Genomic DNA, 18,023 nt, shown 5'->3' with positions numbered 1-18,023 from the left:
TATTACCTTATTTTCTTTATGCATTTAACTACTTCTCTGCTTTCACTTCAGTGCAAACAAGTGGGCGTCCGATCATAACCCACCGAATTAGAACGTTCCTCTTGTGGGGATTCCACGCACTCCTTTTCAGGCATGCATGTCCCATTGCTATGTGTGTCTTCACATCCATTTTTAGGTTTCATGTATGTTAGCTCTGTTCTATCCACTTTCATCACCCTATTTTTGAGTCATTACAAAAAAAGATCTTGCCTCTATAAAAATTATGAATGGAGAAAACTTATTTTCCATCTCAATAAAAGAGCAAACTTTTAAATTTTACCAGCAAAAGCTGGTAAAATGTTTAGAACAGCGGTGAATGTCACTTGTATTGCATTGTCTATTTCATTTTTGAAAACAGTTTAGGGTGCATATCCAGACTGTGAAACTTTCCATAGCAACAAGATATAAGAAAGGATATGGCTTCCTTGCGCCTTTTCTAGGATAAACAGCTATGAGCTACTTTGATTTTTGTCTTTTCAGTGCATTTCCATAGCATTCACAGAACAAGCCCCCAAACTTACTGGCTGTCTCTCAAAAAGAGCTGAGTAAATTATTTCTGTTTTGTAACTACATCTTTAATTGTGACCCGTGTGAGATGTCGAATTTCGGGGAAGCAAAATCCTTATGCTGCGCACCTACGTGAGGTAAATTATTCTCTTTATATACAATCAGGGAAATGGAGAAGTTAGACAGGCTTAATGAAGCCCATCTCTCTCCCTCGCCCTCTCCCTCCATCTCTGCCCTCCCCCACCACACACACACACACACACACACACACACACACACACACAGCTATGTGATCTCCAGGATCTGAGTCATGGCTGGATGGAGTAAAGGAGCGAGTGCGGTAGAGGGTGTTTATATGTTGGGGAACATGGTGGTCACAGTTGGTGGCGTTTAGCCTTGGGGGAAAGTTCACCAGATCTAAAATCTTGGACCTTGCTCTGTTCTGTTTTCCCTACCTCAGAAGACATTTTATCTCCTATGAGCTGAGAATCCTGGCCAACTTCAGTAAAGGGGCATGATGACTAATTTAACATTTTCCAAAGCTGCAAAATCACTGATCTACCAGCAGGAGACTCCTGGGTTCAACAGTGTGGCCAAGAAATCCAGACTCAACATTCACACAACCTGGTGTTCTTTTGAAGAATAGTTCTTGCAAAGCAGTGCTTGGATAATGATATTGAAAAATGAATCATTTCCTTTATGACCAACGGGATGGGGAAGAATAAGCCATAATTTTTAATATTTGTGAAAAAAAGGAACCTGAGCTATTCAAATGGAGGGAGCTAATAATAACTCTAGAGAACGATGCTCTGGAAATCTGGCACCAAATTCCTCTGTCTGCAGAAATGCATGCCTTACACAATCCGTGTTTATACAGTTCTAGTTTACTTTAGCAAAGGTACCTGTTACATATTTGTTGATGCTCTCTTACCTTGTGTTGTTGATGCTGTTTTGTTTCTACATGAAGAACTTCCAAAGTACAAGGTTCTGTTTTACGTTTCTCATGAAAGATCTATTTACTTAAACATGGAAGTCTGTAAAGAAATCGAGCAACAGCGCAGAAACACACACAGTGGAGGAGAAAAATCTACTATATATCAAAATGTGATATGTTCCTGACTTATTTTTAATTATTTTCATTAGGAACTGATTGGATACAAAAGAATAATTATGTGTATAAGGTATGATTACAGTATGTATGATTTATAGAGTTGCCGTAAAATTGACGACTATGAAACCACTGCCCAGGATAAGAGATAAGAGTGTTCTGGGCTCTTCTGGGGGCTCCTATGTGTCACTCCACCATGTCATGGGGCTTCTCCCTAAAGAAAACCACTACTCTGAAGTTCGGGTTGTCATTCCCTTGCTTTTCTTTATAGTCTAGTACATATGGTGATATGATCAATCAGTTCAATCAGTTCAGTGTTCATTCAGATCAGTGCAGTTGAGTCTGGAATGTTCCAAGCTAATATAAATGGAATACCTGAATCCTTCTGCAACTTGATTTTTTTCCCCTCAGAGTATTATTTCATGAGCTGCATCCAACTGGATATGCATTTTATTCTTTTTCACCACTGTATGGTATTTATACATCTTTTTTTTTTTTTTTTTTTTTAATGTAAGAAGGAAAATCGGCCGTGAAGCATACATCTTCAGTATTTGCTGATTAAGGGAACATCTACCTTCATTTCCAATCTCATCTTTTGGTTTGGCTTTAGGCTTCCCCTGGAGAAAAATAATGATGTGTTGTTTATTAGTGCTCAAAGGGAACTAAGAGATTATTTGGCTCAATGGTGTCTGGGGTATTTGACACTCAGGGAAAGGAAGGGACCCATCCAAAGTTACAAAACGGTCATGTCTTTGGGCACCTAGTTCTTGCCTACATTTCACACCTCCTCAAAAGAAAGAGGGGTTCATGGGACACCTGGGTGGCTCAGTCAGTTGAGCGGCTGCCTTCAGCTCAGGTTATGATCCCACAGTCCTGGGATCAAGTCCCACATTGGGCTCCTTGCTCAGCAGGGAGCCTGCTTCTCTCTCTCTCTCCCTCTGCCTACCACTCTGCCTGCATGTGCGCTCTCTTTCTCTCTCTCTCTCTGTATCAAATAAATAAATGAAATCTTTAAAAAAAGAAAGAAAGAGGGGTTCATCCTCTGCCAATCTCTTGTACCTTCTCTTTTCTTCAGGAATAATTCATCAAGATACTGAAAGAGAGACTATATCTAGACTTAGTTCAAAGCAACCACAGGTCCTGATTTTTAGGAAAAAAGGGGGGGGGACTTGATTGTATAATGCATGTTGGATATTCTTTTTTTTCTTTTTGAAATTTTATTTATTTATTTGACAGAGAGAGATCACAAGCAGGCAGAGAGGCAGGCAGAGAGAGAGAGAGGGAAGCAGGCTCCCCGCTGAGCAGAGAGCATGATGCGGGGCTCGATCCCAGGACCCGGAGATCATGACCTGAGCCGAAGGCAGAGGCTTAACTCACTGAGCCACCCATGTGCCCCTGCATGTTGATATTCTTAAACACAGCTCCATTTTCTGCCATCTAGAACACAGGCTCTTTGTAGATTGCAAAGTCTTCTTTTACCATTTGCAATAAGAGAAACTAGTGAGAAAAGTAAGTTGAAAAAAAATTAAGTAGCTCTCAAACTTTAGTATGTGCAAGAATCTTCTGGAAATTCAGACGCTGAGGCCATACTCAGAAACCCTGATACAGAAGGACTACAGAAGGGTCCAGGAATCTTTGTTTTGAACAAGCACCCAGATGATTGACATGGTCATCCAGTAACCTTGAGAAAATACATAGAGGAAATGAGCTTGTGCACTGTGTTGGAAAACAGGCTGCCAAGAATATTCTTGGTTCCCATGAATAGAATGAAAAAAAAAAAATACAGAGAAGCAACAATGGAAATAATAAGAGGAATTAGAAGCTTGACTTCAACAAATACATGGAAGGAAGATGGAGAATAGCGAGAGTGTAAAAAGCTATTATTTTCTTTTTTTTTTAATTTGAGGTATAATTGATGTATAACATTATGTTAGTTTCAGATGTACTATGTAATGATTCAATATTTATATACAGTGTGAAACGATCACCCAGTAGGTCTAGTTAACACGGATAACCACACATAGTTATAAAACATTTCTCCTGGGATGAAAAATTTTAAGATCTACTCTCTTAGCAACATGCAAATCTGCAATGTAGTATTCTTAATGGTAGTAAACATGCTGTACATTATATCCCCATGATTTATTTATTTAATAACTGGAAATTTGTACGTTTTGACTTCCTGCACCCATTCTGCCCACCCCCTACGCCACAGCTTCTCGCAACTACCAATCTGTTCTTTGTATTTATGAGCTCATTTGGTTTTATTTTTTAGATTCCACATATAAGTGAGATCATATGGTATTTGTCTGTCTCATTTCACTTAGCATACTGCCCTCAAGTTCCATCCGTGCCGTTGCAAATGGCAAACTTCCTTCTTTTTTGCAGCTGAATAACATTTCCTTTTATATATACCACATTTTCTTTATCCATTTATCTGTTGGTGGACACTTAGACTGTTTCCGTGTCTTAGTTCTTGGAAAGAATGCTGCAGTGGCGTGAGGGACTTCTGCAAGTTAGCTGTGTAGGAAGATCCTGAACTCGCGTCCTCCCACGGAAACACTAAATCCACAGCTGCAGCTCTGAAAAAGATCTGAACACCAGATGAATTGCTTCTCCCCAACAACATCCAAACAGGCAGCAGAAGCAGAAATATGGCCTCACCAAAAATCCAGCCCTGGAGTGGCAACACACAACAGGGTTTGGTGATCTACATCTGGTACCCCAACTCCTGGGATCTGTGCTGGATACATGAGCCCCCAAAATATCTGGCTTGAAAAACCAATGGGGCTGATGTCCAGAGGACCCAGAGTACTGTAGAAAATGGAGACTGCCCTTTTAAAGGGCTCAAGTGAGGCTTCACTTGCGTTGAGACCCAGTGAAAAAACAGCAGTTGGAAAAGCACCTAGACTATATGTAGAACGCACTGGAAAGGCACTGATATGTGCTGGCATGAGGATTTGGTTTTGTTTTATCATGTTTTTCTAAATAGAATAGCTTGCTTTCTTAGAAATTTCCCTTAAAAACAATTTGAACGATAATGATAGTAACTTTATCTGCTTAGTATTTTTCTGTTTTAAAATACTTTCACATTCTGGGGCGCCTGGGTGGCTCAGTGGGTTAAGCCGCTGCCTTCGGCTTGGGTCATGAACTCAGGGTCCTGGGATCGAGTCCTGCATCGGGCTCTTTGCTCGGCAGGGAGCCTGCTTCCTTCTCTCTCTCTCTCTGCCTGCCTCTCTGCCTACTTGTGATCTCTCTCTGTCAAATCAATAAATAAAATCTTTAAAAAAAAAATACTTTCACATTCTTATAACCCATGAAATTATATGCCCAGTCTATAGTCCCTTTTACAGAGGGGTAAACTACGACTCAGTGGAATTTGTCAAAGCCATCGGTTAGCTGAGTACTACACATTTTTAAATTTATACGTAAAAGTTAAAATTTTTTAAACTCCATTTTGAAAAATTAAGTATTTTCTCTAATCTGTATTCATGAGTAATGTTTGAAATCTCTGAGCAATATTTTTTAAAAATCATGTTAAAACTAGGGAAATGTAGGGTACCCGGTTAAGCTTCTGCCTTTGGCTCGTGTTGTGATCTGTCTTGGGACTGAGCCCCTGCTAGGACACCCTGCTCAGCAGGGAACCTGCTTCTCCCTCCCTCTCAGCACTGCCCCACCGTCTGCTCATGCTCACTTTCTCTCAAGTAAATAAACAAAATCTCACCAAAAATAAATAAAGCTAAGGAAATGTAGACAAATACACCTTTTTCATTGTTTTAGGACAAACATTAAGATTCTAACGTATGTCTTTTTCTCCAACTCCTGTTTGTTTTTGTTTTAGCTGTGGTCTGCTTTTGGAGAACAGTATCTTCCCCTATAAATTCTCAAATGATGGTTTAATGGACAAATCTTCCTTTTTTTTTTCAGTAAATTCTTAGAGCATTACTTTTTTTACATAGCCATACTTACCACTTATGTTTCAACACGAAATTATGTATTCTAAGTAGTTTCCACTGAGAGCATTTATGCCTCCCTTAAAGTTCCTCCTTCCAAAGTCTCTCTGACTTAACTTATAAAGGAATAAAATGATTGAAGACATCCCCAAGAAGGTTTGGATTCACCAGGTGACACAAATCCCCAAGGTGAAGAGCTGGAGACCAGTCCAGAGCTGCTGATGGGATAATATAAAAAGATCCTAAGTGAAGCCCAAGGTTGGGGAGAGATCTTTCCCCTTGAACCCTAAATCATGCAGAGAAACTGCTCCCAGTAAAAGTAAGCCATCTCACAAGCAGGAAGACTTGGCCAGTTCTGGACCCTTGTCAGAAGCAGCCTCGGCACCCACCCTCTCTCAAGCAAATAAATAAAATCTTACCAAAAATAAATAAAGCTAAGGAAATGTAGACAAAGGGCTTCTCCAACAGAGCTGATGCCTGCTCAGTGAAATGTCTGTCTCAGTTTTCTGCACGACGACAACGAGTGATCTCTGGTCCTGTGGGATACGATTTGGTGGGAACAGAGAATGAGTTGGCAGCAGCGACGACCCTCTGACAGGTTAAGAGAAACGGTTGAAACACGGCAAGAGGAATCAAGATAAGACCTTTGTTTAGAAATAGAAAATACACGCTTTCTTTGTAGGGAGCAATACGTACTCCGGACGGGCTGCTGAAGGGGACTTCACCTGCAGCGCTGACGTCAAGAACAGGTGAATGATTCATTTACATAAACTTAAAACCGGAATTGATCCCACATCACAGTGAACTGGGTAAGAGAGGCAAATACTCATGGATGGAGGAGACGCCTATCACCCAGTGTGACTTTAGAAGAACTGAAAGACAATCTAATTCCAAACTGCTTACTCAAGGTGCCACCAAGGTATCTGAAATTTCACACCGTGGGACAAATCCCTACTCTGGAATAATGAAGTACATCTCTAAGTGTGTTCTCCAGGCAGCATTAATAGTTGTTATACTAAGAAAAAAAAAAAAACCCATACAGACAGACACATTCGTTAGTGCTCATAAATTTGGGAAAATCTCAGGTTTAAACAAATAGCTCTGTCTACTGTAGAACTTACCTGTGCTTAGAAAAACTACAAAGTGTTATGAATCTCCAATAACAGACCATCCATATGGAGTTCATATGGGGTTTTCCCAAACTTGATTGGTCATAAGACACTTTTTTTTGTTAGCAATGTAGCCTACCAAATTTTTAGTTTTTCTAGGATTAGAAAATGCATCTTTCCCAGATGACTCCTAACCATATGTAAATGTCCTAATGAGATGGACAAGTCATGAACTCATTGTCATTCATGAATACTTGAGCATGCCCCCCCCAATCAAAATAAGTAGCTTCAGAGAAGAGAAACTTGCAGCCACAAGGGATGTACCTTTGGGTGTGAAAGAGAATAAGACTCTTAACTATAGAGAAGAAACATGGTTACCAGTGTGTGTGTGTGTGTGGGAGGGGTTGTTGATGGGGAAACAGGTGATGGGGATGAAAGAGGGTACCTGATGTGATAAGCCCAGGGTGATGTTGGAAGCATCACTATATTGTAGTGAGTCACTATATTATACACCTGAAACTAATATAACACTGTGTGTTAATTTCACTGAAATTAAAACTTTTTTAAAAAAGGTATAGAAGGGAACCTGGGTAGCTCAGTGGGTTAAGCCTCTACCTGAAGCAGGTCATGGTCTCAGGATCCTGGGATTGAGCCCCACATTGGGCTCTCTGCTCAGCAGGGAGCCTGCTTCCCCCTCTCTCTATCTCTGCCTGCCTCTCTGCCTACTTGTGATCTCTCTCTGTCAAACAAATAAATACAATCTTTTTTTAAAAGTATAGAAAAAACAAAGGCATGAGTTAAAAGTGTATATATGAAATAGATAGAAAAAACCCCACAGTTTTTAATTCTGTATTTCACATGTATTCCTGTGATGAGAGTTTTTGACTCTACTCCTAGGAATATTAATTTTACTGCTTGAGATATTAATTTCTCCTGCATGAGATATTAATTTCTCCTACAAAGTGAAGTTTTAGTCAAGGCTTTGGAATTAATGCGTAAACACCCTTCTTATTTTAAAATTAAAGTTCCCAGATACTTCAAAGGATTAGGGCTTCACTTGAACCTAGAAGCGACTTTTGTGCATTGCCTCTCATTATAGCTGACCATGGTTCAAGAATGGTGACAGGGGTTCTATTTTGGGAGATGAGCATGTCAGCCCCGTAATTCCATGAAGACGTGATGCCCACGTGGACTGTTAACTTTGAACTGCATCCTTTTCCCAACAGAAGGAAAAATGTGTCTTGCCACAGCAAGAGGATTTTTTTTTCCCCTTCTTCCCACTTCAAGTCATGTTTTCTACCTTAACACTCATATTCGATGAAATATTTTCATGTGAGGTTTCTACCGCCTGTCAAAGGGGCCAATCTGCCTGTTATGTGATGTGCTAAGATATCTGTACTTTATCAACTGTTAATTAGAATGACAGCCTGTAAGATTTCTCTTTTTTAAAATTTAGTGCAGCTCTTGGCATCTAGGCTTAGGTTAAAAGTGCAGGCTGACATAACTACTCTCCATTTCCACTTACCCCATGTTCTCTGAATGCTGACAGAAATATTTTTTTATGCTGATAAGTCAGGCTGTCTTGTTATCTGAAAGAGAAAAGAAGGCAAGCAAAAAAAATTAGGGAAATAAACATTTCCATGATGTCACCCACGCCAGAAGGAAAGTAATAATCCCACCTCTGAGAGGTCTAAGTGATATCTTATTCCTACATGATTTATTTTAAAATATTGAATTTGTCTGATTTTTTTTTAAAAAATAGTATGGGTGTCCTGGGTGGCTCAGTCAGTTAAGCATCTGCCTTCAGCTCAGGTCATGATCCCAGGGTCCGCCGAGCAGGGAGCCTGCTTCTCCCTCTTCCTCTGCCTGCCACTTACCCTGCTTGTGCGCGCTCTCTCTCTCTCTTCCTCATTCTCTCTCTCACTGTGTGTCAAATAAATAAATAAATCTTAAGAAAACAAATAGTATGTTGTTTTCTATGACTATAATCAAAGGTGTGAGTTAAGAATAGCTTGTCCTTTTAGTTAAGTTCCTGATTAGTCTCAAATCCTGTATCTTCCACCTTTTTTCCTCTTTACCTTTCTGCCTATCCCTCTGACCTATTACAAAGTCATCTTAAAAAGGCTGGTTGAGGATCAGGAATCTGAGCCATAGGAAGGACTCCAGACAGGAATATCTGCGAAGTCAGGTATGAGTGGCGAAGAGTCAGACTAGGTCTCCCTGCAATTCACAGGCAAGAAACATCTCCCAGACGAGGCAAAGAGACCTCTCTCCACTCTGCTGATCAGGTAGAGGAATTTTATGGCACAGACTCAAGAGCACATGGCTGCTTTTAAGCAAAGCCCAGCATAAACAGCTGTCTTGGAACAGGCACATATTAACCCCTGGCATCTCTGGTCTGAAAGCTTGGCTAGTGCCATCACCGAACATTGTTTCCTGAGGGCACAGCCAAAGGCACCTAGAAATGCACTAAGATGTGTCACAAAGTAAGACACCTCCAACATGACGTGTCAGACCAATGATACCAGACACTGTTCCCATCAAAAGGGCAAAGCAAGTGAGTTAGCATCCTTGCCTCTGTTTGTTTTGCACAAAAACAAAGCCAGCAGTTCTCTGCATGGCCTTCTCTACTCCACTCGCTGACAAAGTCACATGCCTTCCTATTTCAAATCATCATTGGCTGCAGGGCTCTGGTTACCAGGTTTTTTTCTGTTTAATGGCCAGGTCAGAATGTTTAGTAGGGAGAAGACAAGCAAAATGGAGATGGGGTCCCTACACACCTGGGACAACGTGGAGCTGAACGAGGTCTGGCATGACCTGCCTTGGAGGTGAGTCCTTCCTGGTACCCTTCCAAGCTCAGGCTCTCCCGATCTGCCCCTGTCCTACTTCTAGCAGGGAAGCCAGTGGGGCCAGCACGAATGCTACCAACTTAGGATCCTTCCAGCATCATTTCCTCGCCCTACACCATGCAGATAAAAAGGGGTCTTTGTGAGGTGTGTCGCACAGTATCTCACCAGGAAATGCTTTCGATCCCTGATTTAAGAAGAATAGCAAGCCATGGGGTCTTCCTCTTCATCCCAAATCTGCCAAGTACAATACAGCCTTTCTCACAAATATATATTTTGCGACTTTGTTAAGCCTTGGTCTGTACACTCATGTTCTGAATGTTATAGGATTTTGAGTATTCGTGTTAAAATATGCACCGGCTGCAGACATTACTCCTTGGGGAACTATAGTCCCTTATTATAATATTGAGACCAGGTCAAGTTTATTCATTTGTTGTGGAAGTAGCATCCTACGTGCTTAATTCCATTGAGACAGAACTTTTTTTAGAGATTTATTTATTTGTTTATTTATTTGAGAGGGAGAGCACACAGTGCGAGAAGCAGGCTCCCCACTGAGCAGGGAGCCAGACGCAGGGCTCGATCCTTGACCCCAGGATCATGGCCTGAGCCGAATGCAGACGCTTAGCCAAGTGAACCCCCCAGGCGCCCTGAGACAGAACTTTTATAAGTCACTTCTACCTTACTTTTTATGTCTCTGAGAAGTATCATCCTTAGCTAATTTTCTAGACAAGTTAAATTTGGCAAAACTGCATTAAGAAGTCTGGCATTTTCTGTCACTGTGCAAGTCTGATTTATAACAGTAATACTTGCCCTACTCTTTGGAATCCTTCATCCAGGATACTGTGTGGTGGCAGTGCCTGAAATATTGAAATACTGGATGTCTTCATTGTAGTAGCAGCCTCTGGCAGGGCAGGGTCGGGGGGTGGGGTAGGGGTAATGAGATAGGAGAGGAGAGTTCATGGGGCATCTATGGTATTAGTAGTGTTGGGTGGTGGATAACACAGTTGTTCATTTGACTACCAGGCTTTATAACATCCATAATGTTCAGTGAATATATTCTTCTATATCTGGGGGCACCTGGGTGGCTCAGTTGGTTAAGCTTGAGATCAAGCCCCGTGTAGGGCTTCATGCTGGGCATAAAGACTGCTTAAGATTCTCTCTCCCTCTCCCTTTCTCCTTGTCCCTCCCTCACTTCTCTCTCTCTCTCTCTCTCTCTCTCTCTCTCTCTCTCTCTCTTCCTCTTTCCCTTCCTCTCTGAAGAAATTTAAAAAATAAAAAATACCATGTGCCTGATATTCCAATAGGACTATCTGTTAAAACTTCCACAAATTCATGAACCCCACATTAAAAGAGATAGTTCTGTATTAAATGACCACATCATCCTCACCTACTATTACCATGAAAACACCAGAAAAATAAAATGCTCTATTTTAAGGAGATTTAAGAAAAAGAATGCCAAAGTCTAATATAAATGCTTTTCTATTACATCTGTTACTATTAACACAAATTCTGACCTTAATCTCACACATATGCCATGATTATGGAGTGCTTTCTGACTCACTCACTGTTTCTCTAAAGTTAAAACCTTTCTCTAGGACCTCAGAATCTTTGAGTTAAAAGCCCTTTTGAGTTCACTTATTTCCCAGCAGTTGGTGATTTTTAAAAATCTCAGCAAATGTCCTTTGCCTCCTTCTGAGAGAAGAGAGATGGATAGTGGATTGTTTTTAAGATCTTCTTCGGACTCTAAAAATTTGATTCCTGGACAATCCAGGAAAGTGTTAACCTGCCTCTCCAGCTTCCCTGTTCGCAAACCTCTGGTTCCTTCTTTACGCAATTAAAGAAAAAGAAGAGGGCATGGAATCGGGAATTATTTTGCTCCCTGACTTCTCATTTCTTTATTTTTCAGTGGGAATCAGGAGCCGACCATCTCCTACGTTGTGAGATTTGCTCCTGCTGATGTGTGCCAGGTCCTCATTCTTTTGTCTAGACCGGAACAGCTAATGTGTTTTGTTTTGTTTTGTTTTTTAAGGTTTTATTTATTTATTTGTTAGAGAGAGACAGCACAAGCAGAGGGAGTGGCAGGTAGAGGGAGAAGCAGACCTCTCACTGAGCAGGGAGCCCAATGCAGGACTCAATTCAGGGCCCTGGGAGCATGACCTGAGACCAAGGCAGATGCTTAACCGGCTGAGCCATCCAGGCGTTCCACAGCTCATGTTTTCTGATCCCTTCTAAGTCCTGTGCTACACATTTAACTTGGATTACTGGGTCATTATTTCTTAGCATTTTGGTTTTGGAATCAGCTAGTCCTAGATTTACATCTCAGGTCAGCCCTTTATCATCTATGAAACCTTGAGCAAAAGGATTGTGCATCTCTGAGCCTCAGTCTTCACATCTGTAAAATGGGGGATTATGTAAATACAAAATCTTAACAATGCTGACAAAGGGCTACTAGAATTGAGCCTGGCACAAAGCCTGCTATAAATGTAAAAAAATGTTATTAGTTGTTATTATTACTAGCATTCCTGCCAGCCCACCACACTGACCAATATCCCTAAATCCTCTCTCCCAAGATTCCTCCCCCACAGCTCTGATACTTGATTTTCTTGCCCCCAGCCTGGGTATCAGCTCCCTTTTCCTGACCTTCCGGACCCCTGGCTCTCCGCAGGGGTGATTTCTTCGAGTGCTGCACAGAAGGCCCACCTTCTCTTCTCAGGCTGTTTACTTTATTCTATTGCTCTGACTTCTCTGTCTTTAAACCTTATGGTGCCTCCTGCCTGGCGCAGTCACCCCACCGCACCAATCTGAAGGATCCAGGTAAGACACACGCGGAGCCCTCACATTTAACCTTCCCACAAACCCCAGGAAGGTTTTCTGCCATCCTCAACATATAAAGTCCACCTCTGGTCCCAAGAGAGCCCCTTCCATTCCCATCACTTCCCAGCCGGATGGCACATGTAGCAAATCTAAGTCACGTGATCCTGCTTCGCTGCCAGAGAGGCTGCCAAGTGTGTCTTGAACTGGGCGGCCATGAGTCCTGGTGAATTATGAGTGTGAAAGCAAAGGAAGATTTTCAGGACAGCCAGCAAGCCGCCAGGGACAGGTCACAGTATTTTCATTGCACAGGTCATGATATTTTCATTTCTCATGACTCAGGGAAATCAAGAGGTCCCACAACCTAGTAGTCAAGGAGCCAGGAACTAAGGTCTCTCAGATTCTAGAGCTATGTCTGAAGGTACATGTCAGCGCTGCCCGTTTCCCTGTGTTTGCTGAGGATGTAGCTGCCTCTGGTGCTCTCTCTCAGGAGATTTGTCCCTGATCTCTACCCCATGGAAGCTTGAAGCAACCTCTTCTCTTCGATTATTTTACCTACAGCTTGGTTTTTATATCCCCTCCCATAATTTTACATATCCCAGTATACAGTTACTCCTCTTAATGTTTACTAAGTGACACAAATCTAGCCAACTACTCACGCAGAAGAATTCTTTCCTTTTTTTTTTTTTAAACATTTTATTTATTTGACAGACAGAGATTACAAGCAGGCAGAGAGGCAGGCAGAGAGAGAGGAGGAAGCAGGCTCCCTGCTGAGCAGAGAGCCCAACGCGGGGCTCGATTCCAGGACCCTGAGATCATGACCTGAGCTGAGGCAGAGGCTTTAACCCACTGAGCGACTCAGGCGCTCCACGCAGAAGAATTCTTGAAGAGCTGAAGTTGCAAAGACTGTGTTCCTCACATAGTAGAAAATACTTCAAACCATTATTTCAACCAGGTCTCTGAAGAGCAATTTAAACTAATTCCATGGGGGCGGGGGGGATTACACACACAATCAAAAACATACCTTGAAATGACAAGGAAATTATCCATATTACTTAAAGAGAAAACGGTTCAATTATTTGAATTATAAATTCAAGTCATCACTTAAATGTTTGTTTCAAGTCCAACTGCTTTGTTTTTCAATACAGAGACAACGACTATTTGGTATTCTTCACAGACACATATGCCTGGGCCTACAGTTAATGAATAGCTTCCCTGCTGATTTTTGGGGGTCTAATTTCATTCTGTTTCACTTAGCTCTCAACACTGTATTTATTAGCAATCAATAATCACATTATTGTGTGCTAACAGATGCCTCTAACACTTAAATAATTCTCTCAAAGATTTGGGAAGCCATTTCATATTAGTTATTAATATTAGCTTGCTAAAGTTGGTGGTTTTCAAGTAGCATAGGGAAACACCCGGTTCTCTTACCAGGACAAATACTGTATTTATCAAGGTCGACCATCTGCCATAATAAACAACCCCCACATCTCAGTGGCTTAAGACAGTAAGAGTAAATTTTTCCCTCCCATTTTCTCACAGTTAGGATTAGTCGTCGGGCGTTCTGCTCCCTGTGGCCCTTCAGACGCAGCTGGCTTCTCTCCTAGGGCTCCATTTTCCAGGTTCTAAGCATTCTCTCTGTCCTACCCATGAATGGAAAGAGTGGAGGGTGCTGAGGGGCTGGGAGTTTTTCGGATGGGCCCTTCTGGGTGTCACTTCTACCATATCCCATTGGCTGGCACTACACCTGACCGCAAGGGAGGCTGGGAAATAGCAGAGTTACATGCCCAGGATGATGAGGGAGCAGGAGGCTGGCTGAGGACAGAACAAAAGCTGGCGCCTTGCACCTCCTCTTCACTCGCTCCCCTCCATATGTGTAGCATTCCTCAGGCACCCTGACTGCCATAAAACGATAAATAGTTAACTTGCAGGGATCGCAATCCTGCAGAACAGGAATCTCCCTTGCTCTACAGATGTCCTAGAGACCTGAACAGGGAGGTGACCTTATCAATAGCACAAATTTCCAGAGGCAAATAACTCTCGGTTCCTGAAGCCCTAATGTCTCCCTCCCACCATACACTGGAGGAGACTGAGGTAGAAGGGAATGTAAATGACAGCCGGATCATAACACTCCACCAAGAATCTCGCAATTATCTGGATGTTAGTGCCTGGCCTAAAGACGATATTGATCAAGCTGTAAGGGCAAGGACTCCCCCCGGCACCTTGTAGGCTCTCCCTAACATGTGAGAACTCTGTTGAAATCTCCCATTCCTTCACCACCTCCCCCCCAACGGTGGGGTATCTAACATGACGACCCTCACAACCCGGGGCAGCCGCATCTCCGCCTGCCCACGGGCCCTGTCCCCCGTGCTCTAATAAATCACCTTTTGCACCAACGACGTCTTAAGAATTCTTTCTTTAGTCTTAAGAATTCTTTCTTTAGTCGTCGGCTCCGAACCTCCTCACCTCACCCACCGAACCTGACTTAGGTTCTGGGTCTTCATTAAGGAGAAGGAGGAAATGGCTTTCGTGAGCACCTAGCCACCAAATAAAATCGAGTCTCTGTCACAAAGACTGAAAGAAACTGCTAGGCAAGAAAAAGTAATAGGGAATTCAATTTAAAGGATTTTTTTTAATTAATAATGATAGAATTGAAAATTATGACTTTTTGTATACAAGCCAACCTAGTGAGAGTAACAGGTGTTCTAAATTCAAGTCAACTTTTTACAAATTATTTACAAGCAGCTGTCTAAGGGCAAATTTTTTTTTTATTATGGTAAAACTGTCATAAAATAAAGTTTAACATGGTAACTCTTTTTAAGTGTAGAGTTCAACCACATTCAGTACCCTCACACTGCTGGTCAACTGTCTCCACAGCCCTCCTCACAAGTTGAAACTCTGGAACCATTAAACACTTAAATCCTCAACCCCTTCCCAACCCCCCCCCCCCCCCCGGCCTCTGGGAACCACTGGTCTACATTGTATCTTTACGAATTCAACCGTTTGGGGTACCTGGGTGGCTCTGTTGGTTAAGCAACTGCCTTCAGCTCAGGCGATGATCCTGGAGCCCCCGGTTCGAGCCCCACATTAGGTTCCCAGCTCCATGGGGAGTCTGCTTCTCCCTCTGACCTTCTCCTCGCTCATGCTCTCTCTCAAATAAATAAAATATTTTTAAAAAAATAATTCAACCATTTTTTAGGCACCTTATATAAGTGAAATCCTACAGCATTTGTCCTTTTGCATCTGGCTTATTTCACTGAAAATAATGCCTTCAAAGTTCTTCAGTGTTGTGGCATTATCAACGCTCCCTTTAAGGCCAAATAACACTCCATTGTATGCGTCTACTACATTTTGTTTACCCATTCATCCATCAATGGGCCCTTGGATTGTTGCCCCCTTTTGACTATTGTGAATAATGCTGTTAGGAACACTGGTGTACAAATATCTCTTCAAGTCCGGCTTTCACCTTCTTTGGCTAAATACTCGGAAGGGGAGTTGCAGGATCCTTTGGTAATTCTCTGTTTAAGTTTTTGAGGAACTGCTCTGTTTTCCACAGTGGCCGTTAGAGACCAACTTGTAATTGGCTTCAACAAAAAGTTGTAAATGACTCATTTGTAAAAGTAGTCCCCATTAAAAAGTTTCCTGAATTGGGAGATTATGTGTTTTCAATTTAGCTGGGTAAGAACTAGAAAGGTTTTAATTTCATTTTTCTTTCACCTCTAGGTGAAGTAATAAAATATACTGAGTAATTAGTTGTATTCTCTGGGAGGTATAAAAAAGAGGAATTTGATCAGAAAACGTGTGTTGAAAGCTCCGTCCTGGCCCTCTTGTGACACTGGTCTCTAATAGATCTCCTGGAAATGATGGGACTAGTTTATCACACCACAACTAAAAATTAAACCGAGAAAATCTCTGCAGCGCTGTCAGTTTTAACTTCCAATTAACAATTAAAATCTGACAGCCACACAATTTACGAACTGATATTGTCAGCTGTGCTCTGTATCTGAGGCTTGTCTGATAATTATCTGGATTACTTCATATTTTGACCTCTTTGGATTTTTTCTTTCCCATGGACTATTTTTGTGTAAATATTTAAAACAACTAACTAGAGTAATGAAGACCTGAGTGCTTTCCAGAAGTTTCATCCAAACAGCGAGGGGTTTTGGATGTTTGGTTTTGATTTCATTCTCTCTGCCAATTTCGGGTTTCTGAGTACAAGTACTGTCAAAATTCAAAGATACTATAAAAATGAAAAGCGGGTACCGCGGAAATGAGAGCACATTTGAACTAAACCCTTCTCTGAGAGATTGATTTGGAAACCTTTGGTTCCTTAATAATATGATTTCTAACTTGGCTATTTCATCATAGGCATATGGCCATTGATATTCAAGGTTTCAAAAAATATCTCCAAGTTCGGCTTTTCCTGGACGAAAGACTGAAAAATGAAGTTGGGCATGAGGTTTGATACCAGATTATCATTTTTGATGGCAGAACATCCTAAGAGACCCCTTTTATCCATTCTTGTCTGCGTATCCCCAGGGCTAGCGGGTATTGGAGGCCAGCAGTGGAGAGAATGCTTATTTTAATTACTTTTTTCCATAGGAGAGCATTTGATTCTTAATCAACAATAGTGCTTAAATTACTTATGATGGGAAATGGAATTACACAGTATATACTCCCTGCCACCAATACTATATGCCACCAACATTTTTCACCGTGGCACACTGGATTTGCATGGATTTCTCTCCCTTTGAGCACAAGTGTTCACGATAGACACCTACAGTATTCATCTGAAGTTTCTCTGAAGGTGTTTCTTTCAAAGAGAAATAAAATCTAGACTAGTTTCCCTTTAACGCTATGTTTTAAGAAGTAAAGCCAATGAAAGGAAGAGCCTGCCTGTGAAATCTATCACAGATCTTGCAATGACGGATGCAACCGGAGCAGTGGAGACTTTAGTAGCTTCCATAAAGAAAAACTGACGTCACTTTTAAACATGGATCTTGCGTATAATCTCACATCTGGCAGTACGGACTAGCAAGATGCATAGCATTATAAATAACAGAATTTTAGGTGTTTCCTCAACAGCCATGGTCAGGTACACATTTATAAGGCTTCATGGTTGCATCATGAACAAAGTGTTAGCCAGCACTGAAATCACTCTAGAAGCTTCTGTTGATCCATCTATGCATTATATAATCTCAGTATGAGCCCCAGACATTCATTCCTAGTGATATCCAGCTCTCTCAATACTTACCCCTCCAGAGTTCTTTTTTTTTTTTTAGGATTTTTATTTATTTGACAGAGAGAGATCACAAGTAGGCAGAGATGCAGGCAGAGAGAGAGAGGAGGAAGCAGGCTCCCTGCTGAGCAGAGAGCCCGACACTGGGGCTTGGTCCCAGGACCCTGAGATCATGACCGGAGCTGAAGGCAACAGCTCAACCCACTGAGCCACCCAGGCGGCTCATCCCTCCAGAGTTCTTAAGCTCTCCATTTACTCTTGTGCCTCCCACTCTTGGGCCCTATTTTTATCCCATTCCCTGTTCCTAGGATTTGAGCAGCTGCCACCTTAAGGACCACTGTTCTCCTTCAGTTCTGTCTCCTTGCCTCACCTCTACCAACCAGCTTCTTACAGTTTTACCTTCCTTAA

The sequence above is a fragment of the Mustela lutreola genome, chromosome 8 (genome assembly GCF_030435805.1).
Source record: "Mustela lutreola isolate mMusLut2 chromosome 8, mMusLut2.pri, whole genome shotgun sequence".
In the NCBI taxonomy this organism is placed as follows: domain Eukaryota; kingdom Metazoa; phylum Chordata; class Mammalia; order Carnivora; family Mustelidae; genus Mustela; species Mustela lutreola.
This window is presented reverse-complemented; position numbering follows the sequence as displayed.